The 20,091-nt window shown below is 41.3% G+C and overlaps 1 long non-coding RNA gene across 1 annotated transcript in view; it reads right to left on the bottom strand.

Moving 5' to 3' along the window:
- LOC106505556 (uncharacterized) overlaps positions 1-20,091 on the bottom strand; it is a 492,239-nt gene that overhangs the window by 377,143 nt on the left and 95,005 nt on the right. The gene's annotated exons all lie outside the window — the stretch shown is intronic.

Here is a 20,091-nt window from a genome sequence, read left to right as displayed (position 1 = left end):
ATCATCTATACTTTAATAAATACACACACACACACGCACACACACACACACATATATATATAAGAAAAAAATCCCTATTTTGTAATATGCTATAAGGGAAAAGAATCTGAAAAAGAGTATATATATATATTTTACATAATTTATATATCTGAATTATTTTGCTTTATACCTGAAATTAGCACAACATTGTAAATCAACTATACTTCAATTAAAAAAAAATTCCTGACAAAAAGAATTCCTAGCTAAAGGAGTTCCCTTATCAAATTAAGGATTTACCAGTTAAGCATTCTCATTGCTGTGGCTCAGGTCACTGCTATAAGACAGGTTTGATCCCTGGCCTGGGAACTTCTGCATGCCATGGGTGTGGTCAATAAAAAAGAGAGAGAGATAGAATTCCTAGCTATTAACTGAGATTGTTAAAGATTCAAAGTCTAATATCCTCCAAAAAGCTCCACCACTCTTAAGTGGTCAGTACCATCTGCTTAGAACTCTTTTGGTAACTGTGTCATGAGTGTTAATTATAAGCTGTTAGACAGTGAGTTCCTTTATGCTAGTTCTTCTGGGAAGGAGACATGAGTCATAGTGAATGAAGAAATCTGTCATCACAAGGTCCAGTTTACATGCTGGTGCTATATAACTTTGAGGGAGAAGAGTGCCTCCCCAGGAGAATCTAATGAGATATTTATAAGTGTGTCCTCAGAAAAATGCACTTTCACACATCACACTAAGGTCTGGTTATACATCCATGAGTTTCACAAATCCCCAAATCATTCCCCGGATGCCAAATTAAGAACAAAGGACTTCAAGGATGATGTAGAAGGAGATGTATTAAAGTCAGACCTGGAAAGGAGTTCCCATCATGGCACAGCGGAAATTAATCCGACTAGGAACCATGACGTCGTGGGCTCGATCCCTGGCCTCACTCCGTGGGTTAAGGATCTGGCATTGCTGTGAGCTGTGGTGTAGGCCGGCAGCTGTAGCTCTGATTAGACTCCTAGCCTGGGAACCTCCATATGTCGCAGGTGCAGCCCTAAAAAGACAAAAAAAAAAAAACAAGGCAGACCTGGAAAACAGTGACTGGAGACTACAAAAGAATCAGAAGTGACCTGTTTGGGAATGGAGGGTAACCATCCTCTGAAAAGAAGTGGCGCTGTGGCCACTGGAGGTGAATGCCATGCCAGGGGCTGCTCAGCTCCTCCACAAGGAGCTGTTACCTGTCTTTGGATCCAAGTACAGCCTTCAAAAGGCAAATCTTACATTACACCATGCTCTCCACCTAAATTATAAGTTTAATATACAGCACATCTGGGCAGAAGTAAGCCAACATGAGATGGCATTTAGCAAGGAGGTGAGGAAAGGGAGCTCTTGGTTTTACCCCAATCTGGGCACCAGACTCCTGACATAATAATCACTGGGCCATGTGTCTATATGCTGCTCTCTGGAAGGAGTTTTTACCAAGGACCTCTCTTTTTTTACTTTATTTTATTAAAGAATAATTGATTTACAATGTTGTATTAATTTCCACTGTACGACAAAATGATTCAGATAAACATATACATTCTTTTTCATGTTCTTTTTCATTATGGTTTATCACAGGATATGGAATATAGTTTCCTGTGCTCTAGAGTAGGACTTCATTGTTTACCCATCCTACATATAAAAGTTTGCATCTGCTAACCCCAAATTCCCAATCCACCCCCCTACCCACCCCCTTGGCGACCACAAATTTGTTCTTTATAACATGGACTTCTAAGTAAAGTTTTAGTGTTAATAATTTGTAAGGACTAGTTTTCTGATTCTCTAGGCCTAAAATGTGCACCTCTGTGTTGATTTGTGTCATAAATGAATAGCAAGATTTTTACTGCAGACCGGTACAAGCCAGGCTCTGCTCAGAGAAGCCAAGGAATCTGATGGGCAAAGTTCCCAAACTTCTTGGCACAGCCGACCAGCTAAACAGTATGCAACTCAGTGGTAATTTGAACATTTTCATTTCTGATAGCATATGATTCACAACAGTGTTTTTCTTTATCCAGCTTTTACTCTCTTGAGTCTTAAATATCTTTTTTTAAGTAAGGAATATTTTGTAGTTCTGTTTAAAAAAAAAAAAAGGAAAGCTAGTCACTTTAGTTCAAAAACATTAATCTTCACTAGTCTTAAAATTTTCTGAGGGAAAAAATATAAATGCAGAAATGTCTTCAAATATCTAGAGACCACTTCTGTTTGAGTTTACCAAATTTCACTCGGAGTATTCTGAGTTTGGCTAGTGATGAGAAATTGCCACTTTCAGATAAAGCCAATAAAATCTGGATGTTGTACCCAATGAAGGAGAAAACTTCCAACTTTTCAAATAAGAGGAAGCCTTGGTTATAGTGTTCACTTTCTGTGGAGAGAAAATAATTTGCTAAGTAAAAGTAGAGATTTCAGGAAAGAAATTACTATATCAAAAGTGTTTAAATTGTTTTTGGACTCAGTGTTAAAGATCTTTTGGTGTCATGTATGGGCCAGTGAGCACAAGACCAAATGCTGCATGAATAAGCAGTAACCTTATGCATTTCCTTCTTTTACTTATGCTTTTCAGTTGTGTGGGAGCAAAAGATGACTTTCTGAAAAGTGATTCATTAAAGCCATACCATTTAACATAATACATAAGATATATAGACTGTTTCCAATAAACTTTTCAAAGACTGGCCATCCAACAGCAATGCCCCATGACTACTCAGTCCTCATCTATTGGGTTGTGTGTGCCCATCTGCATGATCCCCCAGGACACACAGAAGTTCTGGAAAAGGAGGGTGGAAGCCTAGAGTTTGATCTCCTCAACTGAATGAGTAGTTGATGACATTCCAAGAGGATTTTTAATATGAAAGCCGCTGAAGAATGTGAATCCTCTAAGATGTGCCTATCAATGGGATCTGGTAATGACAGCATTGGAAAACCATGCTTGCATACTAGAATCTTGCCCTCTGTTCTCATCTCTCCTCTGCTAATCATTACTATCCATGCTTGTCCTTGTCTCCTAGAAGCTAAACAATTAATTTCACATAATGTGTACTGATAGGTCTATGAAACCAAAATCAGTTTGAAATGCATTACAAACTATCCCAATATGGTTTTTAAATCCTATTCTTTTCTTTTCTAATTTTATTGGAGTATAGTTGACTTAAAATGTCATGTTAGTTTCCGGTGTACCACAGAGTGAATCAGTTATACACATATCTATTCCTTTTTAGAGTTTTTTTTCCCATATAGGTCACTACATAGTATCAAGTAGATTTCCTTGTGCTTTACAGCAGTTCCTTCTTGGTTACCTATTTTATATATAGTAGTGTGTATATGTTAATCCCATCCTCCTAATTCATCTCTCCCCCACAGTGTTTCCCTTCTGGTAACCATAAGTTTTGAAATCTTTGAGTCTGTTTCTGTTTTGTTTTGTGTTTTTATGGCCATACTCACAGCATATGGAAGTTCCCAGGCTAGGGGTGGAATCAGAACTGCAGCTGCAGACCTACCCTACAGCCACAGCAATATCTGATCTGAGCCACATCTGCAACCTACGCCACAGTTTTTGGCAATGCAGATCCCTAACCCACTGAGCAAGACCAAGGATCGAACCTGCATCCTCACAGAGACTGTGTTGAGTTCTTAACCCACTGAGCCACAATGGGAACACCTGCTTCTGTTTTGTGCATAAGTTCTTTTATGCCATTTTTATTAGGTTCCACATATTAATGATCTCAAATGATATTTGTCTTTCTAACTTAACTTGATTTAGTCTCAAACAAGCCCAAGATTTAGCACTTTAAAATATAACCCTTTATTGTGGCTCACGAGTCTACAGACACATAGATGATTCTACCAGTCTGGGCCAGGCTTGACTGGTCTTGGCTAACCTCTTTCACATGTCTGGGCCCATGCTTGGGAAATGAGAGTGACTCTGCTCTGGTCCACGTAGTATTTTATCTTCCATCTGGCTGTTCAGGCTTGTTCCCACGACACCTGGCAGTGCTCCAAGAGAAAGAGGGGAAGCACACAAGGTCTCCTGAGGCCAGGGTCTTAGCTCAGACACGGTTGTTTTACTGCCTTCCATCTGCCAAGGAAAGTCACAGACCCAGCCCAGATTCAAGGTTTGGAGAAATGGACTTATCTCATTATTGGAGAGGCGAAATCTCCTGTTGCAAAAGGAAAGGTCAGGAGTGATGACTATGTTTGCAGCCAGCCCCAGAAACCAGTAACCCTTCTAAGCAGAAGTGTTTCTCTATATTCACTTTAATTTGCAATGAGGAGAAGAATTCTTTCTGACCTGAGGAGGTCTTTGCAAATCGAAAAGCACACGAACTAGGTAAGGCTGGCACGTGGTTGACCCAAATCGTCAGTTTTCCCCTCTGAGTTCTGTTCCTAGACATGCCCGCTCCCAACAAACAGTCTTTCAGTTCACAGCCAGGAAGGAGAGTGTGGAGGACAGTGTTTGTGCAAAAGTAATTTAGGCAGCCTCTGGCCTGGAATGCATGCACTGAACTGGAAGATTCAGGAACTACAAAAATAAAACGCTTGATAGACAAATAAATGCTTGGCTCCCTCTAATAGAGGCAACTGGAGAGCAGCGGAACTGGCAGAAAAGGTCAGTAGAAGAACAAACTCACCATAGAGTTCTGGACAAGGTTCTGCCAACTTCCAGTGAGGCCAGAGTCCCCCAGACCCAAGGAGAGCAGACCGCTCACAGAGAAAAGCAGCAGACCCATGAAAACCAAAGGGGAGAAGATGAAAAACCAGGAATCTGGAAGACCAAAAATAAAATGCCCTGAGTTTTAACAAAGTTCAAAAATACTAGCCTTGGAGTCCCCCAGTGGTACAGCAAGTTAAGGATGTAGCATTGTTACTGCTGGGGTGAGAGTCCAATTCCTAGCCCAGGAACTTCTGCAAGCTATGGGTGCAACCAAAAAAAAATGAATAATAAATAAATAAATACTAGTCTTTCTGGAACATGAATCACTAGCAGGCATGCCAGCTTCCCTGATGGCATGTCTGTGATGTTTGGAGAGACAGCAACAAGCATCAAGCATTCCTTGATGGGTAAAGGATTTCCTCCCAGGCTGTAAATTGCCCAGTACTCTTGTTTTCCCCCTTTCTGTATCCTTCAGCTGAGAGTACTTTTTAGGTAAAGGGAGATTTACAAAAACACTAATGGAAGAAGATCCCAGGGATAATAAAGATTATGGATCCTCCATAAGAGGAACTTTATAAATGTTAGCATCTTAACAACCCAGAGAGGAAGGTATCATGATCACCCTTTGACAAACTCAAAACTTGAGGGTAAGAACAGCACACTGACTTTCACACCATCCCATATCTTAGATTACGGGGTTCACATCCACCCCTCCATGATGCCAAAGCCCAGACCCTCTGAGCAGTTTCTTACAATCCTGAGACCGAGTAAAAGCCTTAGTCGGAGCCTTGGGCACCTGAGACCAGCAGAGCTGCCAAGATGAACCCACGTCCTAGGTTAATGACAGATTTGGACTGGAACTGGTTCTGCCACCTTCTGGTCCAGGGCTCTCCCTCCTGTCACACGGCTAAGGGGATAAGTTCAATCAGTTCATGCGTTCATTCATTCCAAAGCTGAGTACTGAGCAGCTGTTCTGTGCCAGATGCTATGTGGGGGACACAGTGGGAACAGTACTCAGAGTCCCTGGCCCTGGTGAAACTTAGCAGCCAGCAATTGCAAGATAAATGTGGGACTGGGAGGAAGCACAAAACATAGGGCAAAGGCAAGTCTGGGGATTCAGTGACGCATAGCGTTCCTACTCCTCCTGCTCTCTCATTCTGTTTTTCCTCCTCTTCATCGCCTGTAAACAGAGCCCTAGAGTGTCTGCACTTTACCAGCACTATTTGATGACTTGAAAAGGACCGTTTTCACTCCCCATGTGTGGGATCGTCTTCTATAACTGAGGTTTGGAAAAAAACACCACAAACAACAGCTCTGAAGCTTTAGAAGCTATGAGTACATTGACTATCATCACTGCAGCCTCTTAATGTCTCCAGTATGGTAAAACAGCCAGGAATTTTCTCCATAGGATGTTTATTGAAATCCCTCCTTTTTCCATAGTTTGATGTGTTTTGTTTTGTTTTTTTTTTTCTTTTCTTTAGTTTGACACAAAAAATGACTTGGAGAAGGTTAGGCAAAAGTAATACCTCCAGAAGCAAAGCTTCAGCCAAGGGCTGGGGTGCAGACAGTTCTATGGGAGAAGAAAGTAGAATTGAGGGAATGGGTAAAGCAAGACAGGAGAGGGACAAAAGACAGTGAGATGGTGTTCCATTTCCTTCCACGGGCAACTGGAGCTCAGGGCTGCTGAGAAGCCCTGCAGAACTTTTTGGACCACACATCAGCCTTGACTCACCAGAGGACAAGCCCAGGACATCTGTGCACTGACTCCCATCAGCCATGGGGCAGGACAACTCCTAGGGCACTAACTCCCTCACACTCCGCGGTCATGTCTGTATGTGGCTGATCAGCCCTCTGTAACATCAAAGTAGAGAGATGCTGGTAACACCTGGAAATGCCTCCTGTAGCTGCATTAAATCAGGTGGGCTAAGAGGATGACATATGGGGCATCCTAAGTAACTGCTAGAAGTAATATTACTGGTTTTGAAATAGAAATCATTATGGATGCTATTTCATATCTTGTCATTTACAAAGTGCTCTGCACATACACAATTTCATTAAGTTCTTGTAGTAAGCACACCAGGAGATTGGTGTTAATATTATCACATTTGCCTCATGAAGTTCTGAGGATCAGAGACGTTCACAATGGAAGAATATCTCCTCTTACTGAGAGTTCTAGCCTGCTGCTTCCAGTTAGAATTGACTTAATCAGAACATCTTTGTTTGAATAATCAATACACCCTACACCCTCTGACTTGGAAAAGCTAAACAGGATTTTTAATTTTCAAGTCATTGCAGAATCACAAACACCTGGCCTAATAATACTCCAGAGGGCAGCTGTCAACAACATACATTTTTCTAATCCTCCAATATATACATAAATCAGAACTACAGAGTCCAAGAAATAATTAACAGGTTCCAGTTGATCCTAAAATAGCCCCCCTTATAACTCATATGGCAATCCTAGCAATCTGAATATTTATCCCTCGTGCCAAAAACCCTCCATAGAAATCTGTTGCTGAAAACATTATGTGGCCACATTCCCATCTGCAGAGATGCTTGTTTTTCTCTGTTCCATGCCAGGGTACTTAATCCAGTCATCATAATAAATTGCTGTTTTCTCTGTCCCCTTTATACAATCATTAGTGTGTGTATCTGAAAAAATCTTGAGACCTTAACAATAAAGGAAACTCTATCAGAAACGTTAAGAGAATCACTCCCACATTTCACTCCCCTGATCCTCACTCTTTTTTTTGTCTTTTGTCTTTTTTTTTTTTTCAGGGCCGCACACATGGCATATGAAGGTTCCCAGCCTAGGGGTCGAATGCGAGCTGTAGCTGCCAGCCTACACCACAGCCACGGCAACGCAGGATCTGAGCTGCGTCTGTGACCTACACCACAGATCATGGAAACGCTGGATCCCCAACTCACTGAGTGAGGCCAGGGGTTGAACCCACTACCTCATGGTTACCAGTTGGGTTCGTTAACCACTGGGCTATGACAGGAACTCTTGATCCTCACTTTTTCAAAAAGTGGGCAGATAAGTATATTTTTTATTAAATGTCACTATGCACTAAAAAAGATTTCAAGTGATATTTATATTTATCCGTAGCCAAGTCTTACTCAGCAAATTTTATATGTTGGTGACACAAATAGCCATAGCGTCATTTGCTTTGCTTACTGGCAGTAGACACATATACCCATGGTCGCTGTACCCACAGTGACACACAATAACACTATGACACACATGGTCATTGCAAATAGAGCAGATGAATTAACCTATGGAATGTGAGTTTATTTCAAAAAGCACTAAAATACAACTGCTGGAAGAAATGGAAAATAGATACAGTCTGTAGGTCTGCCTACTCATCATAAAACAAAAAGATAAAAATTATTCCTGGTTCTTCCTAATAATAAAATGTATTTATCACTAGTCCCAACTGTTCTTGTTAAATGGTAGGATGGTGTAATGTTCCCACCAAAAGAAAAATATATGCATGCCACAATTTTCAATTTTTAGCTTATAGTTATTACTTCTTATTGCTCCCCTTTGATGTATTTTGCAAACCACATCAAGGCCAGAGGGCCTCCTACCCAATTCCCTCTCAGTGTTTACGGAAGTGTTTACTATGTCTCTCTCTTCATTTTTTCATATCAGAAAAGTTCTGTCTACAAAACCAGGAGGATTAAAAGTCTGCTTATTAAGAAATTGTTAATAACTTAGTTTGACAGATTTTTATATGCCTCTGATATATTTGCTCAACTGCAAAGAAATGTTCCACCCAAGCAACCAAGAAAACGACTCATTAAAATGTTCAAAAGACTAACTGGTTTTTATTTTTGACTAAGCTAATGAGGAACAGTTGTTTTCCCACAATATGCATGAAAATTTCAAGGGTCAATTGAAGAAGGTAGATCTGGATCTTCTGGTCTGCCTTAAATCCTTCTGCAATAAAGAAGCTTCCAACAGTATTGCTAAGAATCAATTATCTTTCACAACGAAAGCATTAAACAAAAGTTACTTCCTAATCATTGCAAAAACAATGATCTGAAATTGCCCTCTAGAAATTACAGCAATGGGTTTACCATGCTGTGCTCCTCATGTGATCGAAAGGCATTCTTCTCAAAACTACCTATTCCAGTTAGAAAATATGCATTGTATAACCATATTTCTAAAACGTTCCAAGAAATAAAATATCCTGGAAAGGGGAAAGGGAGCGTCATTAATAGAGTCAAAAATATCCCTGTCTGTTCCCTGTGTGGCTCATTGCAGCATGTTGCTATGGCTGGAGTTTGATATCTGACCCAGGAAACTCTGCATGCCACAGGTGCGGCTAAATAAAAAATCCCTACCTTATTATTTTTTTTTTTCTTTTTAGGGCTGCACCCACTGCATATAGAAGTTCTCAGGCTAGGGGTCAAATCAGAGCTGCACCTGCTGGCCTACACCACAGCCACAGCAACTCAGGATCTGAGCCATGTCTGTGACCTACACCACAGCTCACAGCAATGCCAGATCCCTGACCCACGAGCTAGACCAGGGATTGAACCTGTGTAGTCATGGATATTAGTCAGATTCCTTTCTGCTGCTCCACAATGGGAACTCCCCCATCCAGTAATTTTGATACACTATAGTTCAATAATAGATGACCCCTTTTCTCTATTTGCATTCACTTATGCAGATGTAACGGCTAACTATTCTGTGCCAGGTTTTCTGTGATACATTAGGGATAAGAAAATGAAGAGCACCTAGGATCTGTGGGGTGAGGTAGTATCACTCACCAACAGTGGAAGGTATACTCACGATGTGGAAGGTATACACATAGCAAAAAAACAAAATTTAATGAAACTATATAGATAGAGTCTATGAGGGACCACTGAAGACAATAATTCAGTCTCTGCCCAAAGGATTCAAGTTCACATGGGGATTATTTTTTGTTTTCATTCTTAAATAAAGGTATTTACCATGGCCATGGTGAGAGGTGAAGGCAAGGTATCACTTAAGGCATATATACATATATACGCAATTTCCTGGGTAAGGGATTGAACCTGCACCACTGTAGTGACAATACTAGATCCTTAACCCACTGCACCACAAGGAAACTCCATGGCATATATACATATGAAAACTCATATACTAAGGCTGACTCAACTGGTTAAAAGAAACTCACAGAAAATGGCACAGTACTATAAATCAACCATCCTTCAGTAAACCTTGAAAAAATGAAAAAAAAAAAAACATAGAAATATATTGTCTCATAGGTAAAATACCCAGGGATATATGGCCTTCAGATACATCTAGATCTAGGCACTCAACAGACATTACTGCAAACTAACCTCACCTCATCTCCCAGCTTTACTTTCCTCTCTGCAGACTCAAGCCTTAGGCAAGCTTCCCCCTTCATGGTGCAAGATGACTGGCAGCAGCTCCTGGCTTACATCTTAGCTCCTCAATGACCTCAGTAGAAAGGAATGTTTTTTACCTTCCTGGTAGTTCTGCAGATGCCTTAAAATTGGGATTCCTTGTATCCAATTGAATCAGCTAACTCTCTGGTACTATAATCAAGAGGGTATGGCACTCTGATTGGCCAGACCCAGATCTCAAGTCCACTACTGGAGCCAAAAGTCGAGGGATCTTCACACTAACCAAATGGACAGAGTGGAAAAGGCGGGGACCCTTGACATAAATAAAGATTCACATAGAAGAAGTAGACCAAAAATCGGCAAGTGGATCTAGGGCATACCCAAGACACATGGCCACTCCAAGGGTGTGTGGGATCCACAAAGTTTCCATGGAGTTAGGGAGAAGCATGAAGGTCCAGGAAGGCAGGAGACCTGGTTGCATGGATGGTGACAGCAGATGAAGAAGGTTTTTTGCTACATTACAAAGGTCAGGAGACAAAAAAATCAAAACTTCTCATATTATTCATTAATGTCCTAACAACACAGAAGAATCAAATATTGTAACCTAGCAGGACCCTATGGAGTCTTCCCAGGACAGACCCCACCCCATATCCTCTGCTGTAGCTCCTCTCTGAAGTACCCAGATAATAGCAGCTGGTGCACATTCCTGTTGTTTTACATATGTTAAAGCCACCAAATGGAAGATGTTAACTATTTGATGTGATGAGAAAGTAGCCCCCAGACCTACTAGCATCTAAGGATAGATAATGTTAACCCCTGTGACACTGCCCTGTTGCCCCATCAACAACCAATCAGAATTGTACATGAGCTAATCACTTACCCTGGGACCTCCCCACTCCCTCAACTTGCCTTTAAAAATGCTTTGCTGAAACCCTTTGGGGACATTGGACTTTTTTGAGCACTAGCTGCCTGGACTCCTTGCTTGGCGCCCTGCAATATACGTTGTACTTTCCTTTACCACGACCCAGTGTCAATAGATATTAGCTTTACTGTACATAGGTGAGCAGACCCAAGTTTGGTTTGGTAATGGTATTTTCCCCCAGCTTTAAGGCTGGAGATCAAAGGAACTTCCTGTTTGGGCCAACCTTTCACCTTCTTTGAAATCTGTTTTGTTTTGTTTTGTTTTTCTTTTTATGCCACACCCACAGCACATAAAAGTTCCCATTCCAGAGGTTGAATCAGAGCTGCAGCTGCCAGACTACACCGCAGCCACACCAATGCCAGATCCAAGCCTCATCTGCAACCTACACCACAGCTCACAGTACCACTAGCAACTGAACCTGTGTCCTCGTGGATATTAGTCGGGTTCATTACCACTGGGCCACAACAGGAACTTCTGAAATATGTTTTAACTTTAAAACTCATGCTGTAGTCTGTAAGATACCCATGATTGTTTTAACTTTTTTAGTGTTTCATTTCCATTGAGAAATTAATAGTCCATGAATTGTCAGCTCTCAGGAAAAGGGCTGGGGAGAGAATGGTTTTCTCCTATTTGTCCTGGGGCCTTGTACACCACCAACAACCAGTAATTACTGAGGTCTTGAGCACTATTTGTACTGGCACATCACTGTGTACCCTTGTGAGAGGTTCTGTGGAAGCAATGGACAACCATTTAAAAGATTAAAGATTGTGTTACATGGAATTCCCGTTGTGGCTCAGTGGAAACAAATCTGACTGGGAACCATGAGGTTGCAGGTTTGATCCCTGGCCCACTCAGTGGGTTAAGGATCCAGCATTGCTGTGGCTGTGGTGTAAGCTGGCAGCTATAGCTCCAATCCAACCCCTGGCCTGGGAATCTCCATATACTGCAGGTATGGCCCTAAAAAGTAAAAAATAAAAATAAAAAATAAAGATGGTGTTACAGGTTAGGGCCTCTGGAAGCAGGTATGAGACAATGTTTGGGGGTGTTAGATGTTTACAAAGGAGCCATACCTGTGAAGGGAAGGAAAGCATGGATGGATAGAGGGAGAAGTTAAGCTAAGATGCAAGGCCCAAAAAAGCCTTGGCCAACCCAGTATAAAGCTCCAGAGCAAGCCTTTCAGAATTGTCCTGCCCTCATCTCTCCACTTCACTCAGCACATAGTGGAGGCCTCAGGGGAGGGGTGTGACCTGGGTGAGTGTGGTGGGGAGCGGGCTGGGGGGGAGTTGCACCTCTCTGCAGCCAGGCAGATCCCCAGAAACTGAGAACCGAGGCTGTCCACCATCTCCCCACGATGGGGAAACAAGTTCTTCCCGAAGGCAGATCTAGGTGGCATACTCCATGTCTACAGTGTGTGCCCAGTGAAGTGAGCAGATTTGCTTTAGAAGGATTCCTCTAGAACTCCTGGAGGGAGAGACTGTTGCCATAGTGTAGATGGGGGCTGAGAAGGTTTTCTCTTTCCTTCTCCTCCGTCTTCCTTTTTAGCACTTGAAATGGGGGGAGAGGAGCAGGCCAGTGGAATAGGAGTCAGCGATGTGCCAACTTTGCTTCAGTGTTTTTCTCCCGCACATCCACACACCTCTCAGTAAGTGGTATTTGCGCCATTTTCCATGGTTCATCTGACCTCATGGCAGGCAACCACTCACTTGTCCAATCCTTGCAGCAAACGTACACAACTAGATTGTAACAGACAGAAGTCAGCTTGCATTGGCTTTCTGCCTCCACCCACATGATGCAGGATTGCAGAGTGCTGCACAGTCCTTAAAGGGGATCTCCGTGTCCTCAGAACAAACTCCTCCTCTTTCCACCTTCACCAGGCACCATCCCTTCCAACTGACCATCACTCCTCTCTTGCCTTTCTCTTGTCTCCTTTAAACTTCCAATTCCTAGAGGATCCGGTTGGAAGTGGAGAATTACCCGAGCCCATTTTTCCTGACTTAAGTCCTATTCCTTTTGTGTCTAGTCTAGTTCTAATACTAGCCAGGAAGATTCAATGACTCTATAGCAATTGCTTTGACTGGCTAAATCTCATCTAAAATGGAGCCACTGTGAACCTCTTACCACAAGGCAACAGCAACATCCCAGAGAGACATCCTTGGCTTACGAGGCTGCAGTGCCCGCCTCGTGGGTTTGAAAGGGCTGACCTAAGAGACACCCCTGGTGGCTCCATAGAAGTTAACATTCCCGAATCAGACACAAAACAGACCTACTTTAGACCCTCTGGGAAGTGGTATTTGGCAGGAAATGGCTCTGCTCTTGGTTGTACCAAGACCTCCTTCTCCACAAGAATCTTTGCCTAAATACAGCAAGTGGGTGGAGGTGCATAATTGCACCAAAAAGTAAGAACTATGGAGTTATTTAGTACACAGAACAGAGACCTGTGCCTATCACAGGGTAGTATGTTTGACTATTGTATTGGTCAGGTTTCTCCAGAGAATCAGAACCAGCAAGCTATTTGAGAGAGAAAAAGATTTATTTTTAAAAATTGACTCATGTGATTGTAGAAGCTGGCAAGTTCAAACTCTATGGGGTAAGCTGGCAGGCTAGAGGCCCAGAGAAGAATGGCAGTTTGAGTTCAAAGACTGTGTGCTGGCAGAATTTCCTCTACTTTGGGGGAGGTCAATCTTTTTCTTAAGGCCTTTAACTGATTGGATGACCTTCAACTCAATCACATTGGGGAAAGTAATCTGCTTTACTCAAAGTCTACTGATTTAAATGTTAAGTTTATGCTTAAAAAATACTTTACAGAAACATCTAGAATAATATGTGAACTTGTCTATGAAACAGAAACAAACTCACTGACACAGAAAACCAACCAAAGGGGGAAGGTTACAGGGAGGGATAAATTAGGAGTCCGGGATTAATACTTTCACACTACTATATATAAAATAGAAACCAGCAAGGACCTACTGTATAGCAGAGGGCACTGCACTTGATATCTTATAAAAACCTATAATGGAAAATAAGCTAAAGAAGAATATACATAATATACATAACAATATATAATACTATGTATATATGTATAACTGATTCACTTTGCTGTACACTGTAAGCTAACACGACACTGTAAGTCAACTATACTCCATTTTTTTTAAGATGCTATTTCTCTCGCTCACTCCCTCTCTCTCTCTCTCTTTTTTTTTTTTTTTTTTTTTTTTGCTTTTCAGGGATGCATCCATGGAATATGGAAGTTCCCAGGCTAGGGGTCAAATAGGAGCCACAGCTGCTGGCCTATGCCACAGCCAGAGCAACGTGGGATCTGAGCTGAATCTGCAACCCACACCACGGCTCATGGCAACACTGGATCTTTAGCCCACTGAGCGAGGCCAGGGATCAATCCCACATCTTCATGGGTACTAGTCAGACTCCATTTCCACTGCACCACAATGGGAACTCCCAGAAAGATGCTATTTTATATAGAGTGATAGGGACGAGTTCTCTTAGAAGGAGCAGTTGAGCAGACCCCTGAGTAAAGTGAGTCATATCCTTTACGTGTAACTGAAGGAAGAAATATCCAGACAGCAGAGGTGCCAAGTACACAGGGCCAAGGTAAAAATGTACTTGCCATATTTAACATATGGCAAGGAGGACTGTGTATTTGAAGTATAACATGTAAAGAGAGATAGAAGAAGATGAGGTTAGAGGAATACAGTGACCAGATCACGTAGGACTTTGAACATTGTATTATGAGGCAAAGAAGTTTACATTTTATTCTTAAAATTGGAATTTATTGAAGAATTTTCAGCAGATGAGTGGTGATAACTTATATATTTTTAAAGGGTTACTCTGCCAGCAGTGTCGAGAATAAAGTTCTAAAGAGATAGCAGGAACACAGTGTCCAATTACATTGGTCCAGGTAAGAAATGATGAGGCTTGACCTAAGCTCTCAGCAGTAGAAGTAGTAAGAAGTGATCAGATTATGGACAGTTTTGAAGGTGGAGTCAACAGGATTTTCTGATAGGATATAGACCATAAAGCAAAGTTAAAAAGACACTGATAGCTTCAAGGTTTTTGGCCCAAGCTCTACTAATAATGGAGTTGCCACCAGCTGATGGAGGAGACTGGAAGATGGAGCAACTCAATGCACCAAGGTATCACCCTCATCAGCTCACATTTCTTAAACCTCATCCATGTTTGGTGGCTGTTGAAGACACTCACTCCAGGGACCATAGTTTGAAAATAAAAATCAAGTTTAATCTTCATTCTGAATAATGACCTACCATCTGACTCAAGGCCACTCATTCAGTTTATGACACAGATAAAATCTAAACTAATATGGTTTTTAAAGTACCTCATTGCTTATCCATTCCAAAGGCAATAGTTTGTATCTATTAACCCCCAATTCCCAGTGCATCCCACCACCACCCCTCCTTGGCAACCACAAGTCTGTTCTCCATGTGCGTGATTTTCTTTTCTGTGGAAAGGATAAGCGATGAGATTCTGCTATAGCACTGGGAACTATATCTAATCACTTATGATGGAGCATGATAATGTGAGAAAAAAGAATGTGTACTTGTATGTGTAACTGGGTTACCATGCTGTACAGTAGAAAATTGACAGAACACTATAAACCAGCTATAATGGAAAAAATAAAAATCATTTTTTTAAAAAAGAGTGAGACAAGGAGATAGAGAAGAGACAGAAACATGCAGAACTTCACTGTCTTTGGCCTGTTCTTTGCAGCTGTTACCATCTTCCTTGTCAAAATCCGCATAAATTGCAGAAAAAAAGAAGGTATTTTAAAAGAAATTTAAACTATAATTGTAAGAGATTAATTCTGAAGAAAAGAGGAATTAAAAGAGACTAGTAAAATCATACTACAGTGCCTCTGAAAATTATCCTATTCCCCACATCTTTTTCCTGTGCTTGTATCCACTATTAGAGGTAACTTAGTTAATCGATCCAAGTCTAACCATTGAAGAAAGGCCCCACTGAGCAGTAGAGGGTCTTAAACCCAGAATACATAATAATCAGGGTGAAATGTAGATTCCTAGGTCATGCTACCCTGAGAGTCTGATCAATGGGTTTAGATACAGCTTCAGAATATGCATTCTTAATAAGCAGCTTTGGTAAACAAGATAGTCCCCCACATTCTTCCAGTGCCCTAATCATGAATATTATCTAAAAGCATATTCTCTCTAGAGGTAGAAATAAATGACCTTTTCCATCTTTGTCTAGGTAGCCACCTCTGACTCTCTCTCTCTATTTTATGTATTTACTTTATTTATTTATTTATTTATGTTTGGCTGTGCCTGCAGCATTTGAAAGTTCCCAGGCCAGGGATCCATCCTATACCACAGAAGTAACCTGTACCCTATCAGTAACAAGACCAGCTCCTTAACCTGCTGAGCCACCAGGGAACTCCTAGCCACCTCTATATTATATAAACAGAAAAGGAAGGCTCCATCTTACTGAATGAATTAACTTTTAATTTTTTTTTAACTAGCAGTATGAAACTGGAACATCCCCCAATATGCCAGGAATAGTGCCAGAGAGGTTCATATTTGTGGTCTCATAAAAGGCAGCATGAATGAATCTGACTCATTGAGACTTTTGTAGGACCTAGAGTATTTTCACTGGTTGGAGGAATTCGGCCATCATAAAGGGCAACACATAAGCTTTCTACCAGTTCATACAAATCTCTCTGAATCATGGCCATTTTGGGGAAGGAATGAATGAATGCAGCAAGGGGTAGGTATGCTTTAGTGAAGGGAAGAATGACATAGCATATAAAAATATCAGGAGCATGGTGCTCCTAAGAAAACTAAAGAAGAATTAAAGGATACTAAAAACAAATTTGACCAAATCTACAAGACTCTGTCTCCCCGGAATTTTGACTGGCTGGTTTGCTCATTGATAGGCTAATGGGGTTCCCATATTGACCTGACTCCTTTCAACCTGTAATCACTCTCTCCCTCACACTCAAGACCCTCCATCTCCATTCTCGTATCTCATGCAGGACTTCTATTTACTTCAAGGTCGGGGGACAAAGAAAATTGAACATTTTCTTTTTGTTTGTTGTTTTGGTTTGGTTTGGTTTTGGTGGGGGCGGGGGGAGGGGTGGCCACACCCACAGCGTATGGAAGTTTCCAGGCCAGGGATGAAATCTGAGCCACAGCTGCACACTACCCCTCAGCTGCAGCAACACCAGATCCTTAGCCCACTGTACAGGGCAATGGATGGAACCTGCACCTCAGCAGGGTCCCAAGCCACATCCTTAACCCACTACCATAGCAGGAACTTCAAAAAATTGAATGTATTTTTTTTAGGCTTTTTAGGGCCACCCCTGTGGCATATGGAGGTTCCCAGGCTAAGGGTCAAATTAGAACTGTAACTGCTGGCCTACACCACAGCCACAGCAACACAGGATCCGAGCCGCGTCTGTGACCTACACCACAGCTCACAGCAATGCCAGATCCTTAACACACTGAGCAAGGCCAGGGATCAAACCAGTATCCTCATGGATGCTAATCAGATGCGTTAACCGCTGAGCCACAGCGGGAACTCCAAAAAACTGAGTGTATTCTTAATGCAGTCAACTCACCCATAAATATGGTACAGTTAGCATGTTCTTCCTTTAGTTTGTGAAAATAACAAAATATGTCCTTTATATCAGAAACATTTTGGATGTCAGCTCAGTTTTTAAACAGGCAAACATGCTTTTGAGAGTCAAGAAGAAAAACATTTAAATGGATTGTTGTTAACATATAAATGATAGAAATTATATCACGTCCACTTCTAAGGTAGTTTTCTTTTTGAGTTCAAATCAAGGTAAATACATAGGTCTCTAGTCCTCTTTGCCAATGGATTGCTATAATTCAGTAAGACTTTGTACTCAGTCATGATACAGGTAAGGTAAGCTGTCTTAAATTTTGAACATGATTATTATATATTCCAAAAACTCAATATGGAATTAAAACATTTCTGAGAAAAGCTCTACCTAGATGTGGTATATTTTAACTTCATCATTTCAACCAGTCAGTTTAGCTAAAAAAAATGCAAGATGATATATCTAGATTACAAATTAACCAAATTGTTCAGTAATTTGATGGTTTTTAAAGAATTCTATGCCTATTAAGTCATGGAGGAAGTTGGGCAGAGTGTGGTAATTACAAAGTAACAGTTCTATTTCTTCTATCACTTAACTGGTTATAGGAGAAAAACACTGTAATTGCTTTTTGTGTATTGTGTTGCAAAAAAAGTTTCATTCCCAAATCATAAGCTTAGCTCTAGGCTAGAGTTTAATTGGCAGTGAATGCAGAGATACTCTTTGCTGGAAATTAAATCTCATTTAGATGTTGCTCTGAATACTCCATGACTTCAGGAATGAAAGGGAGGAACTTCAAAATAGGCTTTTAGAATCCTTAGGAGACAGGGGGATCATTTAAAAGTGCGCACCTGCTTGCATGGCTGAGTGAGACAAAGAATTTTACTGTCTTTGGTGCCATGGAGTCCCATAGAATAGTCATCAAGATACTGAAATATTTACTAAGTGTAAACAGTATGAAAGAAAGAAAAAGAAAGGAAGGAAGGAAGGAAGAAAGAAAGAAAGAAAGAAAAAAAGAAAGGAAAGGAAAGGAAAGGAAAGGAAAAGGAAAGGAAAGGAAAAGAAAAGAAAAGAAAGGAATCTGGATTTGTGGGCGTTCCCGTCGTGGTGCAGTGGTTAACAAATCCGACTAGGAACCACGAGGTTGCGGGTTCGGTCCCTGCCCTTGCTCAGTGGGTTAAGGATCCGGCGTTGCCGTGAGCTGTGGTGTAGGTTGCAGACGCGGCTCGGATCCCGCGTTGCTGTGGCTCTGGTGTAGGCTGGTGGCTACGGCTCCGATTCAACCCCTAGCCTGGGAACCTCCATATGCCGCGGAAGCGACCCAAAGAAATAGCAAAAAGACAAAAAAAATAAAAAAAAAAAAAGAATCTGGATTTGTTACTGCTGTGGCTCTGGTTCAATCCCTGGCCTAAGAACTTCTGCATGCCATAAACTCCGCCAAAAAAATAAAGAAAATCTAGAATATTCCAAAGTTATCTACGGGATTGTGTTCAGAGTGTGACCTTTGTAGTCCAGGGCCCCATCATCACTGACAAGCATCTAAGCTACTGGTGATACGAGATGAAATACTGTGACCAGTGTGTCCCTCTTCCTCACTTGGAAGCCATGAATTCTTTTGGTGTTCCACTTGATTCAAACTGCCCTAAGCCAATTCCATTCAACTATTGTTCAGTGCTTTGTTCATAAATACCATTAACTTCCACTTATTAAAAACAGGTGAGGACATTTTATTTCCTCTCCCCCAACCTCTTTGCCAGGTGATAAATCACAAGAAAAGTAAGTCTTGGGCTAAATTCTGCCCCTCACACAAACATTGGTTAACAAGTAGGAACAATAAGCAAAGTCATCACCCTTAGTAGGCATGTGCTATTACCCAAATACCTGTTTCCAGCTACCTACCCTCTGGGGATAGGTAACACTGTATTTGCCAATGCAAGACCCCCACCCCCACTCCCACCCCCACCCCAAGGGAGCTCCCTTTTCCCTTCTTCCAAGACAGTCAACACAGTTCCAGTTAGTGGCTGCTCTTCCAATCAGGATCTGAATGATGACAAGGCAGAGCAGACTCTCCATGGCATATAGAGTGAGTAAGAAGTAAACCTGTGTTGTTTTAAGCTACTGAGACTCTAGCTGCTCTTTGTCACTGCAGCACAATCTAGTTATCCTGACTGATACATTGTAAGCTCAGTGAAATCTCCTTTTTTTTTTCAGTCCTCTTTTCATTTCAACAAATATCTCGAATGAAAGTTTCACTCTGAGGTAAATGAAATAATATTTACAGTAGGATCAACTAATCTATGAAATTTATGAAAGACTGCATCCTCTGTATTCAATGTGAGGGAGGGTAGAAAGTGGGGAAGGGCTAAATGTATCTAAAGAATCGTTCTGGAGTTAAATGATGAGGCTCACCAGATTTCAAGACATTCATGAATGACAAGGGGCCTATACAATCATTTTTGCAAATCACAGAGCTTAAAAACTTTAATGTCATTAATGAAAAAGCATTTCTATGCACAACATTGTCAATCAATTATATTTTTA

The sequence above is a fragment of the Sus scrofa genome, chromosome 13 (assembly GCF_054392235.1).
Source record: "Sus scrofa isolate SSC_HxYL_T2T_F1_AM1 chromosome 13, Sscrofa_HxYL_maternal_Yorkshire_Landrace_v2.0, whole genome shotgun sequence".
Lineage (NCBI taxonomy): Eukaryota > Metazoa > Chordata > Mammalia > Artiodactyla > Suidae > Sus > Sus scrofa.
Note: the sequence above shows the minus strand (reverse complement) of the source record. Positions and strands in the feature narration are given on the sequence as shown.